Below are 16,711 nucleotides of genomic sequence, written 5' to 3'. Positions count from 1 at the left end.
CTGTATAGCACTCTCTGGGTGGTTTACAGAATCAGCATATTGCCACCAACAATCTGGTTCCTTATTTTACCAACCTTGGAAGGATGGAAAGCTGAGTCAATGTTGAGCCAGTCAGGACCGGACTCCTGGCTGTGGGCAGAGCATAACAAGTCACAAGGAGCAAAAGTTGGAAAGTATAGTGTGTTTTTGTGCTGGGTAATGAATGTAGAAATAGATAAAATTGTTTTAACAATTACAGAAATCGATTCTCCATCATCTTTCAATTTAGTCATGCCTATTTATTAATGCAATTTCAAAGTATTCAAAGTAATGAAAATTATCATTACTTTACAGCTTCCTAGCAGAAAAACACTAATATTTTCACCTCCACCTTCTCCTGAATGATGACTCTATGCTTACAGAATTAAACCAGGAGGCTTGTGAGCAGTGGTGGGTTTCAAAAATTTTTACTACTGGTTCTGTGGATGTGGCTTGGTGGCCATGGCATGGCTTGATGAGCGTGGCTTGGTGGTGTGGCATGGGAAGGATACTGTAAAATCTCAGTTCCCACCCCACTCCAGGGAAAGGATACTGTAAAATTTCCATTCCCTTCCCAATCCAGGGGAAGGTTTCTGCAAAATCCCCATTTCCTTCTGATCAGCTGGGACTCAGAAGGCAGATAATAGATGGGGGCAGGGCCAGTCAGAATTTTTACTACCGGTTCTCTGAACTACTCAAAATTTCTGCTACCGGTTCTCCAGAACTGGTCAGAACCTGCTGAAACCCACCTCTGCTTATGAGGATTGCATTTTGTATCAATAGGATTTCACGAATCCTACAGAATTGAAATCAGCTGATATCTAAATTTTCGTTTGCTGCTTTCAAAAAGGAATAGCTATTGTGATAAGGTTTTGCTGGATAGCACATCATGCATGTTGGCAACCAGATCCGTGGCTTTGGATAAAATTAGAGTTCATAGGAGCTATCAGAGCATAACAAAATGAAGACAGTCTGGTGTATAAGTTTCAAGTAACAATATTGCCTATGGCACCAAACTTATTTTACTTTCTCATCAATATAGAACTTGACCATTTTGTGCGGTGAGGCCAAAATGAAGTAGCTAGTTGTCTTCCTAATGACTATCTGACCTCTTCTATAAAGCACATAATATCTCTTTCATATCATTAATGTGTGTATTCAAGTGTTTTTTCTCAAGCCAACAGACAAATTCATGGAGTGTCAGAAAATATGATGAATAGCTTCACACCTGGGATTTTTTCTTTTACACACACACAAATCTGCTTTAGACTTGCTTACAATATGTAGAATTGATTATTTTCCATAGTATGCAGCAGTGGCATATGCTAAAGATTTTAAATGAGACATGACAGATCTCCTTAAGTAGAATTTAGCACAACATAATATACCTTCAGATCTTGTTCCATTTAAGGCAAGAGGCAAACTTCTGGTTGGGAGTCAGACTTTCTGGGTAACTGAAAATCACATTGAATTGGGCAATTAAACAATGGCGTACAAAAAATTAGAAGGGACTGAGATTTAGCAGGGACTATCAGTGATTTAATTTCTTAAATTTCAGTATCTAAGCACATCAATAAACAAATTATAATCTCTTGACTATAATTTGTTTATTGATGCGCTTAGATATATTATAGCTATCAGACATTTGAACATCTGTTTTGTTTTGCTAATCACCAAAAATGAGTAAGTCCAGGAAACCATGGGTCATTTCTTTATTAGAATTTTGCCCTGAATTTCAGAGATGTAATTTTTGGAATGAGTGGGGCAGAGGGCTACACAACAGGAGTCCAGGGAATGCACAGATCTTGCAGGTAGCTCATCCCTGAAACAAAGGTAAATGCATTTGGGAAGCATTTATCCTACAGCATTCTTGAGGTCATAGGTGAACTGAAACAGTTGGAAGGAAGATTTTTACAAAGAAACTTGGTATTCTTTAGGAATCCCACTCACTGAAACCTCCTCAAAACCCTGATGAATCTTGTTCTATTAATTCCATAGTTCACTGCTCTATTAATTCCATAGTTCACTGACAATTAATCCAAGCAGAGAAAATCTGCATTATTCCCTCTGCTAATTTGCATTCAATCTGATAACAGAGAATTTGCTTTCAGAATTACTTCAAAAGGCCAATGAATTTGGGAGGTGATTAAATGTGATGTTTTTGCACTTAGTTAAAAGTGGCAAGGATAGTGCAGAATCCTCTAGGACTCTGCAATCCCCATGGCTTCCCACTTATCCATTAAATCCCAACCAAATACACCAAGTGCTAATTCCTTTAATTGGGTTCTTTTTCAGTAGCAGTGCTAAGTCAAAACCTTTGAGAAATTTATTCTCCCACTGGACAAATTTGGAGGCATAACCTTCATAATTTCACTGCCATAACAGATTTTATGGAGAATTTTGAAAGTATTAACTCAGTTCCAAGTTTGGGTATTTGTGTATAGTCTATTTTACATAGAAGAGTCCTCTATTTGAACAACTCTCCAGTCCAAATTATTTTAAAGATGAAGAATTGTGAAAAGAGATGACAATAGATTTGAAATTACTCCAGACCATTGGACTGAATAGTCCTACAAATCACCTAACCACATGGATCTTCTTCACAGTCACATTAAAATGCTTTCCTCCCATCCTTGGGTCAGAAGGAAAGCATATAAGCTTAAACTGTGTTATTTTCTCAGTTTAATTTTACTGCAGTTCAGCAACAATGCTTGGCAGTGTTGCTGCCTCTCATAGTTTAACAATTCCTCACCTCATGGAGAAATCTCAGAGCAATGAGATTCCCAATGATTTCCTTCCCAACAGTTGCTCTCCTGAATGTCTGCCACAACAGGGTTGGGATTTTCATTTTTTAATTATTTAAATTCAGTCTTAATTTGATTTTGTTATTGCATGTTTCTGTCAGAGAAACAGTGTAATATACTTATGTCAGGGGTGGGCTTCAGATCCTTTAGCAATGGATTCACTGCCCCATTGCTGGGTGGCCATGGCCGTGGTGGGCGTGGCCTAGTCGGCTGCCTGCACCATGGTGGGGAAGGCGTAAACAGCTTCCCCCAGGCTCCGGAGGCCCTCCAGAGACTGGAAACAGGCCCATTTCCAGACTTCTGGAACCTCCGGTAAGCCCATTTTTTACTTTCCCAGACCCTCCATGCGGCCCCTGCACTTACCTGGAATGATGAACGGGCTGCGTGGAGACTCCTGGGAGGGGTGGGGTGGCGTGGGAGGGGTGGGTGTGGCCAGCCAGGGGTGGCATTTGGAGGTACACTGAACCCCAGCGATCCTTGGCTAGAGGATCACCCGAACCCTGCCGAACCCCCAGGAACCCACCCCTGGGGGTTCGGCAGGGGTGTAATATATGCATTGGATTCGGAGTCCAATACAAAGTTTGCATGAGTGAGCTGAGTTGAGCAGAAAAAGTAGAGAACGTCAAATTGGAGAACTTTCATTACTATTGCCTTTCTGAATCTTTCTTTCCTTTCTCCTTCCTTAAACCAGTTCCTTCATAACTCAGTTTTGATTCAGCAAAGAACCACTTTTCTCTCCTACTCCATTCCATCTTTGTGACTGTATGTTTGCATCAGTGGTGGGATTCAAAATTTTTTACTACTGGTTCTGTGGGTGTGGCTTGGTGGGTGTGGCAGGGGAAGGTTACTGCAAAATCCCCATTTCCTCCTGATCAGCTGGGACTTGGGAGGCAGAGAATAGATGGGGGTGGGGCCAGTGAGAGGTGGTATTTACCGGTTCTCCGAATTACTCAAAATTTCTGCTACTGGTTCTCCAGAACTGGTCAGAACCTGTTGAAACCCACCTCTGGTTGTAATCTCCCCAGCACACACAGAGATAGATAGATAGATAGTTAGATAGATAGATAGATAGATAGATAGATAGATAGATAGATAGATAGATAGATAGATAGGTAAATAGGTAGGTAGGTAGGTATCATGTACAAAATTCAACTAGCAAGATTCCTGGATGATAGATTTATTGAGATCTAAAATCAGCTGTGTCCTGTTAATATATTTCTAACTATGTTATCTCTTTTCAGTAATTGAATGTTAACTGCAGAGGTGTGGGAACCCTGGCTCCTTTATCATTTGTGGACTTCAACTCCTGGAATTCCTGAGCCAGAATTCCGGGACTTGAAGCCTACAAGTCATAAAAGGACTACTGTTCCTCACCCCTGGTTAATTGGAATCAGACCTCTGGGAAGCTCTCTTGGCTAAATAGTGTAGGATAGCCTTCTCTGGATGATGTGCTCCAGAGTTCTGAACTCACAGCATTCCCACAAAGCAAAGAAACTGTAGTTTCAATACATGGTGATGAAGGCTGGAATATAGGATAGTACACTATACCATATTACACTATGTATTAATACTACACTATACTACATGATTACGTTTACCTACTTTCACTCATCTCATTCAGATTGATATTCTGAAACATTAATTGGTAAGAATTTCCAAAAGTGAAAATATTAACATTTGGCAGACACAATTTATCCTTGACTTGTGCCATAAGAGGTGATGCCTCTTGTTTAGAGTTTTTCTCTTACATCAGTTTCTCATTGAATTCTAAGCCCCATTCTGATAAATGCCATCATTGATTCTCTCTTTCTTTGTGTTCCCTTTTTTTTTTCCTAACATGCTGTGGACAGATTATTATGTGCTTGGAGAGTGTACTATTGCCCACAGTTCCTACAGCCTTTTATAAATGGAAGCAGGCATTAGCAGTGATGAGCAGAAAAGGAGAGGAGACTTTTAAGCACAGGCAGCTGCTTAAATGAACAATTGTGTCCTGATTGTATTATAATGTTGAATGCCAAACATTTGGAGGCAAAGTGTAGAAGGTGTAAAAAGATTACATATACATATATACAGAGGGGGGGGAGGTGCATGACTTCACCCATTGCTTATGAACCCTGATAAATTTGTAATTTGTAAGGATCATGGACCCTGGGGGAGCAAACAGGAAGGAATTAAGCAAAGTTTGGGAAGTTCAATAGAAGGTAGTAAGAAGAGTGACCCAAAAGCCGGGTATTCTAATAGATTGTGTGTTGAGTGTGAAGCTGAAAAGTTTATTTCCTGAATAGCTGCTGATTGCAAGGTGTGTGTCCCAAAAACTGCTGATTGCCTATTGTGGTGATCCTGCTGAATAAACAGAGATGATGAGAGATTTATAAGGCACAATGTCTCCAGGGGGGCAAACTCCCTGAGCAAGGAAAAAGCTAACAGGAGTTCACCTTGGGAATTCAGTGGAGAAGTCTAACCATTTTCTCTTCCTCTAAGACTCAAATCCTTGACTAACGTGAGAGCCCTAGAAGAAGAAAAAGAAATAAAAACTTTTCCAGTGTTGTTCAGAACTAAAAGTAAAAATTAATGAATAGTACTCTGCCCTTGTAATTTGCAATGCTTGTGGCATCCTCATTTTCCTGCCTGAAAAGAATCTGAGAAAAACCAGAGATAAGGGCATTTCATATTGCAGTCAGAGGACTGGAGCAGAGAGTGGCTACATTTTATTTGGTGAGGAAAATATGAAGCAGTTCACAACAGAAAAGGAAAATGGACAACACTCCATAAGGAAGGAAGACAGACAAACAAGCCCCAAGAACTATAAAATAAAATAGTAGTTAAAAAAAAACAAACAGCAAAATAAATAGCAGTGTTCCGATAAACAGCCCACAGTTTCTAAAATCTACTGCAGGGATGTTCTATCATCACACATCTCTTCCTAAGGCTCTCTAGAATAACCAGAGTTTAATTACTTTGGAAAAAATCAGTGGTGGGTTTTTAGGTTTTAAGAGCACAGTAGTTAGAGTGCAGTAACAGAATAACAGAATTGAAAGTGATATTGGAGTTCTTCTAGTCCAATATATACCATTTCAGACAAGTAACTGTCCAGTCTCTTCTTAAAAACCTCCAGTAATGAAGCACCCACAACTTCTGATGGCAAGTGTTCCACTGGATAATTGTCCTCACTTTTAGGAAGCTTCTTCTTAATCCCAGGTTGCTTCTCTCCTTGATTAGTTTCCATCCATTGCTTCTTCTCCTACCCTCAGGTGCTTTGGAGAAGAGCTTGACTCCCTCTTCTTTGTGGCAGCCCCTTAGATAGCAGCCACTGCTATCATGTCACCCCAGTCCTTCTTTTCATTAAACTAGACATACCCAATTCCTGTAACTGTTCTTCATATGTTTTAGCTTCCAATCCTGTAATCATCTTTGTTGCTCTGGTATTGCAGGCTAAATCACAGCTCACAGCTAGGAGATCGATCCTGACTTGGTCAAGGTTTACTCAGCCTTCTATCTTTCTGAGGTTGGTAAAATGAGGACCCAGATTGTTGGGGTCAATATGGTGACTCTACAAAGTACTGTAGAGAGTATTGTAAGCACTATGAAGCAGTATATAAGTACTATTGCTATTGCTATTTTATTCATTTCCATAGTCTCCTTAAAGGAAAGATCTCAAAAGGTGCCCATGATATTTTTAGCTGGAAGCCACAGGGAGAAGGCAACCCCAAAGATAACTGGGTTGTAATCCTGGTTTTAAAGGCAATCATCACCTTAAATTCCATCTGGAGAGAAAATGCTTGCACCAGAACAGATTTATTTCTAGGGAATAAAAGTGAGCTGCTACTCAGAGATTGAAGTCCTTTTCCAAGTAAAGGAAGTTGGCAGTTGGAATTCTTGATGAGAATATGAAGGCAAGATAGGAGTGGGGCAATTCTGATTTAGTAAAATAAGCATCAATTCTCAGTAAGAAAGAAAAAGAAACATTGACAGCAATACTGTAATTAATTATGGCTAGGTATGGTTCAATATATTGCTACTCTACCTAGTCAGATGTATTGGGAATTGTTTGTTCAAGCATGATTAATTTCTTTTGTGCTCCATTTTTTTCCTGCAAAAAAATAAACCAGCAGTCATGTTTAAACCATTTATCCAAAGTAATTAATTGTCACATAGGCGAAATTAAAACTTGTGCTTCCATTCAGTGACTGAATGGTCCTAGTCAAGTAAATGAGATGGGAATTCTGCTGGTTATGCAACATGGCAACCAAGTGATACAGTGGATGTTGTTTTGTGGGGCCTGGAAGCTGTGGGAGCCTGGATGGGGAACAATATTTCAACTTAAGTGCTGGTAAATTGGGTGGCTATGGGTGGGCCCCTCTGTATCTAGGAGTTTATCATATTTGGTCTTGGATGGGGTTGCAGTACCCCAGAAGACTGGTATGTAACTTGAGGGTCCTCTTGGATTCATGGCTCCTACTCAAAGAGCAGGTGGCAGCATGACTAGGAGCATCTTTGCTCAACTCCAAGTTGTGCTTCAGTTATACTTTTTCCCGGCTAGAGAGGTTCTTTGCTCAGTCACTCATGCCATGGTCATCTCTGTTTGTACTACTGCAACATGGCCTCCATGGGGTTAACCTTGAAAAGTTCCTAGAAACTTCAGCTGGTACAAAGTACAGTTGTGAGAGCTATATTGGGTACTCAAAGAAGGGAACATGTAACACCTTTGTTCTGTGAGCTGCATTGGGTGCCAGTTTGCTTCTGGGTCCAATTCAATGTGTTTGTCCTACAAAGTCCTACAGGCTATCTATGGGACTAGCTTCATCCCATCCCATCAGTCAAGCAGAGAAGGTACATTGCAGACCCCATCAGTTAAAGAACTCCGACTAGCAGGGTAGGAAGAGAGCCTTCTCTGCTGTTGCCCTTGCCCTATGGAATATTCACACTCTCCTGGCCTTCAAAAAGGGATTAAAACATGGCTCCCCAGCCTTGTTTGAAGAGCCCTAGGGAGCATGCAGTTATAGGGTTAGTTAGTACCATGGAGAGTCTTCCCTTTGCCTTTACCACCTAATTTTTAGTAGGATTTAATTATTCTTGCTTCCTTAATTTAAAAAAAAAAAGTTTTACAGTTTTTAATTCTAACATTTTAACTCTTTAATTCTAATTTTATATTCAATGTTTTTTATATTTTAATGTTTAATTGTAAACCACCCAGAGTCTCTCTTTAAGGCAGATGGGTGAGTCAGAAATTTAAACATAAATAAATAAAATTGGTACACAATTCATAGTTTTTATCTTTACCTTTAGCTCAACAGAGTATCTTATTACATTCAAGATAACATCTGTGCCATCACCCCCTCCCTAGGAATGTCCGTTGGTAGATTGAAACCTAGAGAGGCAGATTTGCTTGCCTTCCTCCAACAAGATATCAGTAATATACACCAGGATTTCATGCTTATCCACAATCAAGTTATGGAAGAAAGAGCTCTTGATGTACCAGCAACTCCTTAAGACTAGAGTTACCAACAATCTTCCTACTGGGACTTAGTAATAAGACTCCTGAGATGAAATTAGGGACCAACCGCAAATGTTTCCTGTCATCTCTTTCTTGCAAATGAGCTATAACTCTTCCCTGAGGGGTTTCAAATTAGATGCAGCCCTCCTCTGCCTCCATTTACACAGACAAACTCCGCTATAATGACTTACACAATCAAATTCTTTCAAAACAGAATTGATACACAAACCTCGGCCATGTAGGAAGTCAACAATATGCGAGCAACATTCAGGTTGGCACCAGTGGTGGGATTCAAAAATTTTTACTACCGGTTCTGTGGGCATGGCTTTGTGGGCGTGGCATGGCATGGCATGGCTTGGTGGGCGTGGCATGGCTTGGTGGGTGTGGCAGGGGAAGGATAGTGTAAAATCTCAATTCCCACCCCACTCCAGGGGAAGGTTACTGTAAAATCCACATTTCCTCCTGATCAGCTGGGACTCAGGAGGCAGGGAATAGATGGGGATGGGGCTAGTCAGACGTAGTATTTACTGGTTCTCCGAACTACTCAAAATTTCCACTACCGGTTCTCCAGAACTGGTCAGAACCTGCTGAATACCACCTCTGGTTGGCAGCTAATGAAACACCCAACCAACTCACAATACTTGTCCTTCCATTACTTTCCCAAAATACATCACAAGTCCGACAGAGTCATCACCTAGCTGTGTACTCTTTCATTAATGCAAAGCCAATACACACTTGTCCAAAGTGAACACACAACCCAAATGAGGATCTGCCTAAGTTGCTTCATCTCCTACTGAAAGCGGTTTGTCCCAACTCAGTTGAGCTATCCTTATAGAAAAGTGTTGGTTCCTAGATGAATTCCCCAGGTCTTTTCTATGTTTCAAGGCAGTCACAATCTGGTTCATTGCAACACCAGAAAACAGAGTCTTCAGTCTAGCAAGATTCTGACTATAAAGAAATCAGCTTGGGAGTATTACCACATGTCATTCCTGGTTTTGGGTCTGACAGCATACTTTTTTTGTTTTGTTTTTCCAAATATTTGTACACTTCTTCCCACATTATCTCATTTGACACTAATACAGATCATTTCTTTTCTCCCTTATGGTGTCTCAACAATTCTGATGATACAGTAGTCAAAGCCATAAGAGTTGGGTGGTTCTTTATTCCTAGTTCCTCTGTAGGCCCATAGAAATATTTTGCAAGAAAGGATGGAAGGAATGTACTTCAGCTTCACAGAAAGAAACTCAATTCTCAACGCTTGCATCAAAACTTGCTTCAAAGTACTGAAAGCTTTACTTCCATCAGTTTTTTTTCCCAATTTAGTTTTGTTCTACCTCTCCCCACTTTGTGGAAGAATAGCATTTGAAAGGGGAAAAAAATCCATATTTAATTTCATGAATTGTGAGAAAGTGGTATTCTGTAACAAAAAGATTACCAGATCTTTTTGCAAAGACCAGAATAAATATTGACACAGAATCCAAGGGACTGAAGCAGAAAATTGAAGATAATAGGAATATTTTTTTCAATTATCTCTGGCCTTGGGGGTTCAGAGACACCCAAAGCACTAACAAGAATTGAAATACAAGCCAGTAAATTCATTTTCCCCTCCTCGCTGCCAAGTGTACTTACTCAGACAATGAATTTTAGTGTGAGAGTATGGAAGTAGCTGAAGCATGCAAGCTGAGCAACCTGAGGAAAGTGTTAATTGGAATAGGAAAAGAAGGGCAAGAGTCAAGCTGGCAGCTCACACTTTTCTTCAGCCTTTTACTCTTGAGAAGATTCTGTTATTTGGTCCTCAGTGTGCTTCAAGCCAACTTAGATGACTTTTTAATCTTTGCCAGTTTCACCAAATTTAGAGATGCTGAGGCAAGTATGAACTTTGGAATTTTTCTCCTGTTGAGAACTAGCTAATGCATTTCTCAAGAAAGCAAATGTACATTCCCTAGAATATACAACTATAGGGAGGCAAAGGGAGCAAGGAACTGCAACTCCAGCAATTCCTTGACATTAGCGATCAAGTGTGTTTGTGGCTGCAGAGGAGGATGCGTGTGGAAGAGATGACCTACCATTCATTTACAAATTAAAAGAATAAACAAGTTTATTAGAATAAACAAGATAACATGTTTGAATGATTTCTTCCTCATCTTTCTGCAGAGAAGAAAATAAAGACACAAAGAAAACCAAAGAAAATTGCCAATTTGAAAGAATGTGGGTTTCAGTACTCTATTTAATGTTATGCATTCTAAAACTCCTTTGAGCTGAAATTATGGAAAAGAAGTCTTTAATATTTTAATTACTTTTCTGCTTGATTTATAACTTGTAAACCACCAGAGTCACCTTATAGGGGAGATGGGTGGCATACAATTTTAATAAATAAATAAAAATAAGAATAAACTCCAAGCCCCAGCTAAAACCCCAACTGAACCACTCCTTATATGTTGGTTGATAGAATAGCTTATTGGACCACCAAGACAAAAGAGGAAAAGACAGAAATGAAGTAATTTTAAAGCACCCTAAAATGAGGGGGAAAAACAAAGACTTCTTTTGCAGAGGAAAATGCATTCAGGCAACTGAAAATCTCCTGATACATTGGGACAATCATTCCTAAAATTCCCAATTACCTTAGTAGCAGGGTAAGAAAGTGTTCTTGTACCATATAATACGAATCCCATCCAAAAAAAAAGTTGCCTTAAGTCTACTGCCTGTCATGGTCATTGCCAGTGCTCCTCAAAGATTCCATCTTTTGTCCATTCCAGAATTTCCAATAAGCCTTCTTTTAAGCACTTCCTAAAAAATGATCTTTGCAAAGACCTAGCCTCGCCTCAGTGTGTTATATCTTGTGCTTCCTGTTACATTCCTGATACAGCATTTCTTGACCATGTATTTCATCCTGTGTTGATCAAGGTTTATTCTTGTGTTCATTGTAGATATTGGATTTTTTTTTCTTTACTCAAATTCATGTGATACTGTATATGCCCTTGGGAAGCTCAGTTTAAAGACTATAGCTGCTTCTGGATAAAACTCCCTTTTCTACCCAGTCATGCAACACAATTGGACAGACTCTCAGGGATTTTAACGCGTTGTGTTACAAACTCACGCATAAGGGAATGTTTTTTTCCCATTTTACAGCATGTTGGCCCATAGCAAGGTCAGCCTCACTAGACTCTCTTTTGTAGTTACATGTTTGTCAGCTCCAGGGGGAAAGCACTTATTTGGGTTTCAAAACATGGTGTGTGTGTGTGTGTGTGTGTGTGTGTGTGTGTGTGTGTGTGTGTGTGTATACGTGTGTCTGGAGACAGAGAAACAGAGAGAGAGATCCAGGGTTTTTTTTAAAAAAAATTATCTTCCCAGCCTAGGGAGTTCCAAAATAAATAACATTGACAGATATGCTTTATTGCTAAATTATTTGAACAGAAAGAGGGTTTATAAAGAAGAAAATATTAACTTTCACATATTTATTTCATTTGTTTCATTTATAGCCAACTGTACATCTATCCAACACTTGAGGTTGTTTCTAGAAATTAAAATGCAACTAACAAAACAGAATAAATATAATGCAATTACATTCAATATATATCCCATAGATAGCACATTCCATAGGAGCCATATGGAAGAAAATCTTCCCTGGTGTGCCCGAAAGATGAAGTTTTAGCAATGGGAGGTAGTCTTCTGGGATTGTACCATGCCAATAAATGGGCACGTTCATACCCAGAGGTGACCCTTCAGATTGCCAGTCCCTAAGCCATTTAGAGTCAGTATCTTAAACTGTGCCTGGTAGGCATAAATAAGTAGTACAGTAGTACACTTTGTAAAGGCATCAGTTCTATGATGCTTTGGTACCCAGTATAACACTCCCCAACTGAAGAGATAAAACTGAGCAAGTGTGGACAGCAGAAGACTGAAGAAGGCTTCCTTGCTTATACCTATTGAGATATCCAAAATTAACTCATCAGTATTTCCATGTACAAATACTGGAATGTACATGAAGAGAAGATATTACCGTGATCCTACCAGATGCTAACATCTGAGTCATATCTAGTACCTATAAGCATAGGTTTGCCAAGAATTATCAAATTAGAGCAGAAAATTCTGCTCTAAAGCAGATTAAGTCAGAGACAGTCTATAATCACATTATTGTGCAGTTATTGTCCAAGTGACAGTGACTCTAACAATATCTATTTAAATGCTTTCGTAGGAAAAGAAAGTAGGAAAAAAACAGATAGCCTACTCATTCAATCGAAGAATGGGCATGACGAAATCCCCTAAATATTGTTAAATAATCTACCAGCATGGATAATGATAAAAAGAAGGACACCTGCAGTTCAAGAATACCTGAAAGTGTATCTATTATCCATTGCTACTGTAAAGGATGATAAGAGATATGGTATTTTATTGCTAAAGGGAACTCCAGCCCAATTTATGATCAAGTGAGATTATCCAATGCTTTGTAATCCATCTTCCATACTTCTATTGCGAGGCAAGAAACAAAATCATAAATTTGTCTGGCTCAGAGAGACTTTTAGAAATAGCTATCTGATAACTTCAGTGAGCCAAGGAGAAGATAACGATGCAGGCCGTCTTTCTTCTTCTCCTTTGTTTTTTTTCTTGGATTTATACTCTCAGGTGCAATTCCCAAGTGACATTGGGAAAGCTAATCCATTGAATAGGTCTAGCCCATCCTTAAAAGTTCTGAGTCTTTAAAAAGTTAGTTCAATCTAAAGAAGAACTCTGCTACCTGCATTGCCATTGTGTTAGTGGCTTAGTCTGTCATGTAAAAGGGGAAAAAACTTGAAATAAATGCTTTTTCTCTTAAAAGGATACAAGTTGTACAATCCTAATGTAGCTTGTGTGCTATGTTTTATGCTGTGTAGGGAAGGACGCCAATTTTGCCCATCCTTGCTAATGATGTGGCCTCATAGCAGCTGAAAAATTCTATTGGCAAAACCAAATAATTCATCTTTTAACTCTTGTCATCAACTTTTGTCCTGACAAGAGGAGATAGCAAAGGATGACTAGTAACAAATGCAGTCACATTTCCAAGTGCTTCCTTTAGAAATCTTTGGAAATAAATGCAAACAGTTAAGCAACAGTTGTGCTCTTGATCACCTCTCATTCATTTCTCTCTTTTTTTAAAGTTTTTTTTTATTTTTTACACAAACACACAAACAAACATAAAATGTATTTTTTCTGAACAGAGTATTGGCCGGTTCACTAATGTAAACAATTTTTAGTCATTTCCAACACAATTTATATATACCCTTTTTGCCATAGTGTTTATTCTCTCTAATTTTTGTAGACCAAAATTACCCTCATTCCTAACCTCTGATCTTAATAAAATTCATTTTTTCCCTTTTCATCTCTAAATTAAACTCCTTAAACTTAAAATCTCATAACATAATGTAATTTCTAATATTTCCTTATATTCCCTTATTATAATCACAAATATTTTTCATTATCAACTATTCAAAATAATACAATCCAATGTCTTAATAAAAATCAATTAATTATGTAGTATTACAATCATACATTTCTTTTAGCAATAATAAACCAAATTATACATTTCCTTAAATCTTAACTCTAATTTTCAATTATTTTGTCAAATATATGTATTCCAAATAATACAATTCAACATCTTAATAAAAATCAGTTAATTATATAGCATTACAATCATTCATTTCTTTCTGTTGTTGTTTTTTTCAAATTCATTTCAATGTGGCTCATGAAGAAAAAGAAATGCCCCCTATCTGGTAATATGGGTGATGGAACTACTTCCATTACAGAGGTGGGTTTCAGCAGGTTCTGATCAGTTCTGGAGAACCAGTATAGGAAATTTTGAGTAGTTCAGAGAACCGGTAGTAAAAATTCTGACTGGCCCCGCCCCCATCTATTCTCTGCCTCCCAAGTCCCTGATCAGGAGGAAATGGGGATTTTGCAGTAACCTTCCCCTGGAGTAGGGAGGGAATGGAGATTTTACAGTATCCTTCCCCTATCATGCCCACCAAGCCACGCCCACCAAACCATGCCACGCCCACCAAGCCACACTCACAAAACCAGTAGTAAAAAAAATTGAAACCCACCACTGTTCCATTACTACACAGAAAATAGCTTTTCCTGATATGCAAGTCTGCATAAAACATGCCTCATTTACACTAGGCCAGGGGTATCAAACTCGTGGCCCATGGGCCAGATGCGTCCTGCGCTGGCCATGCCCACTCCCGTTTTAGCGAAGTGGAAGAAATTGTGATACGTCATGTGACAACAACATAATACTACGAGTTTGACACCCCTGCACTAGGCCAATCAAACTTATGACAGAGAGATAAATAACAACTACATACCAATCAAAAGAGACAATCCAAAAGCCAAAATGGAAACAAAGAAACCAAAACACCTCCTTACCAATAATCAATGCCCAGGTGAGCAAAGATTAATACCAAAATTAACACTAGACTAACAATTAAGAAATAAACAATTAAGAAATAAACAATAGCCCAATTAAAGAACCACAACTCAGACAAACAAGCTAACAGTAAACAACAGATTAATCAAGAAACCACCAAGATCATTCCCACCATCACTGACAGGGCAAGCCACTAGTATATAAAATGAGCACAAACCCTACTCCCTTCTAGCACTGATGTTGTTACCTAGTTTGATAATGAAACGTCTGTTAGAAAGCAACCAAGCTAATGGAGCACCAAGGATCTCGCACTTATGATTCTGTAAGCTAGCCAACATGGACTAATATCCTATGCAAATGATTTGCCACTTCTAATAACAATGACCAAATACATAATATTTCTAAAGAAAGCAGGTATTTAAAAAATGCAACAATGCACCCCTCCATAAAAGAACCTCCTTGCTCTGGAATAGGAGCTAATTACTCAGACAGAAGCAATCAGTGAAGAAGATTTGATGGCTATTATCTTAGCCTGAATAACTGCAAACACTCTTACAATTGTGGAACTGTGTACAGAGAACTATATTATTTCTCCCCTATATACATATTCATGAGCAAATCCATATGGATGTTTCCGAACTTCAAAGCATGATTGATTTTCTTGAGTTGCTCTTGACCTTTCTGCTTGTCCAATTACTTTGCTGTATAGGAAATCATGGCCCATTGCTATGCTGACCCCACTGCTTACTCCATGGAACTATTCATATCATATCAATGCAAGCACCCACTTACAGTCTTATCATTACAGTTGCAGTGAATTGGACATGAACTCCCAACTGTTTGCTTCTAAACCTTGGAGTGGCTGGTATACAGTAGGATGATGAGGAATAGGAAAGGAACCAGCCCAAAGCAGTTGGCATGCCAATACAAACGCAGATAAAAACAGCTTTATTTGCATGTTTCTACAAGCAAAGCCCTTCTCAAGGTTTAGACTTTTTATAGTCCAGTGATTAAAACTATGATACAAGACCGTTCAAGTTTGCAAAACTTAGAATGAAACATTATCTGTTAACAGTATCAGGAACAAACAACTCATTTATATTTATTTTTCTTACAATGTAATTATTGGTCTAAATCTTGTTTATCACCACTGATTTCAGTTTGAAAGACTGAATTAAATCTACATGCTTTATCCAATCTGGGTCGCTCAGCAGGACCAGACAATTAGTCTTCCAAGTTTTCAGACTCGTGCTGGAGCCCATTTTCAGGAAATTTGTTTTTACCAGAATGTGTGCTTGGACACAGGCATAGTATTTATGGGGTGCCTGTTTGTGTGGTCTTTTTAGTTGTTCATGGGCTGTTGATGGTCAGCTATTAAGTCATTGGCTGTTGTTTCTTTGTGCTGTCAAGTCCTCAATTCCTAAGTACCGGATAAGCTGGTGGTAAATCAGCATTCCTGGTGACTGACAAGGAGCCTGTTTCCCAGGCTTCAGTTATTTCCCTGGCTATTTTTGTACCTGCTCGGCCAACAATTTTAGTGGCTGCCAAATTGAATGTATGTCTTTGTTCATTGCAATGGAATGCTACCAATGAATTTGGGTCTCCTCATTTGACCGCTCACCTGTGTTCTTGCTGTGAGCTAGGTAGCTCATCTGTCTTACATAATCACAGGGGCAACCCAGGTAGGGGATCTGGTACATTACATTAGAAGTATCTCCCACCTCCAATCAATCTTGTCAATGCATGATTTGTCCTCATATGGTAACCTCTGGGTGATGTGCGATGCCCACTTACAGATCTCAGAAACTGTGTTCTACTGCTTCTGAAATGTTTTTGATGTATAGTCTACATTCTTTAGTTTTAATTTGGTATAAATCAAACTACTGAAAGGTTTTTGCAATTTTTTCACACCTCTTCACCAATATACTTCTTTATAATGAACAATGATGAGGCAGATTAATTTTTGTCAATTCGTGCCAAATCCAGAGCTGCTTT

This window comes from Pituophis catenifer, unplaced genomic scaffold (genome assembly GCF_029215685.1).
Source record: "Pituophis catenifer annectens isolate HBS135680 unplaced genomic scaffold, rPitCat1.0.hap2 SCAF_3, whole genome shotgun sequence".
Taxonomy (NCBI): domain Eukaryota; kingdom Metazoa; phylum Chordata; class Lepidosauria; order Squamata; family Colubridae; genus Pituophis; species Pituophis catenifer.
This window is presented reverse-complemented; position numbering follows the sequence as displayed.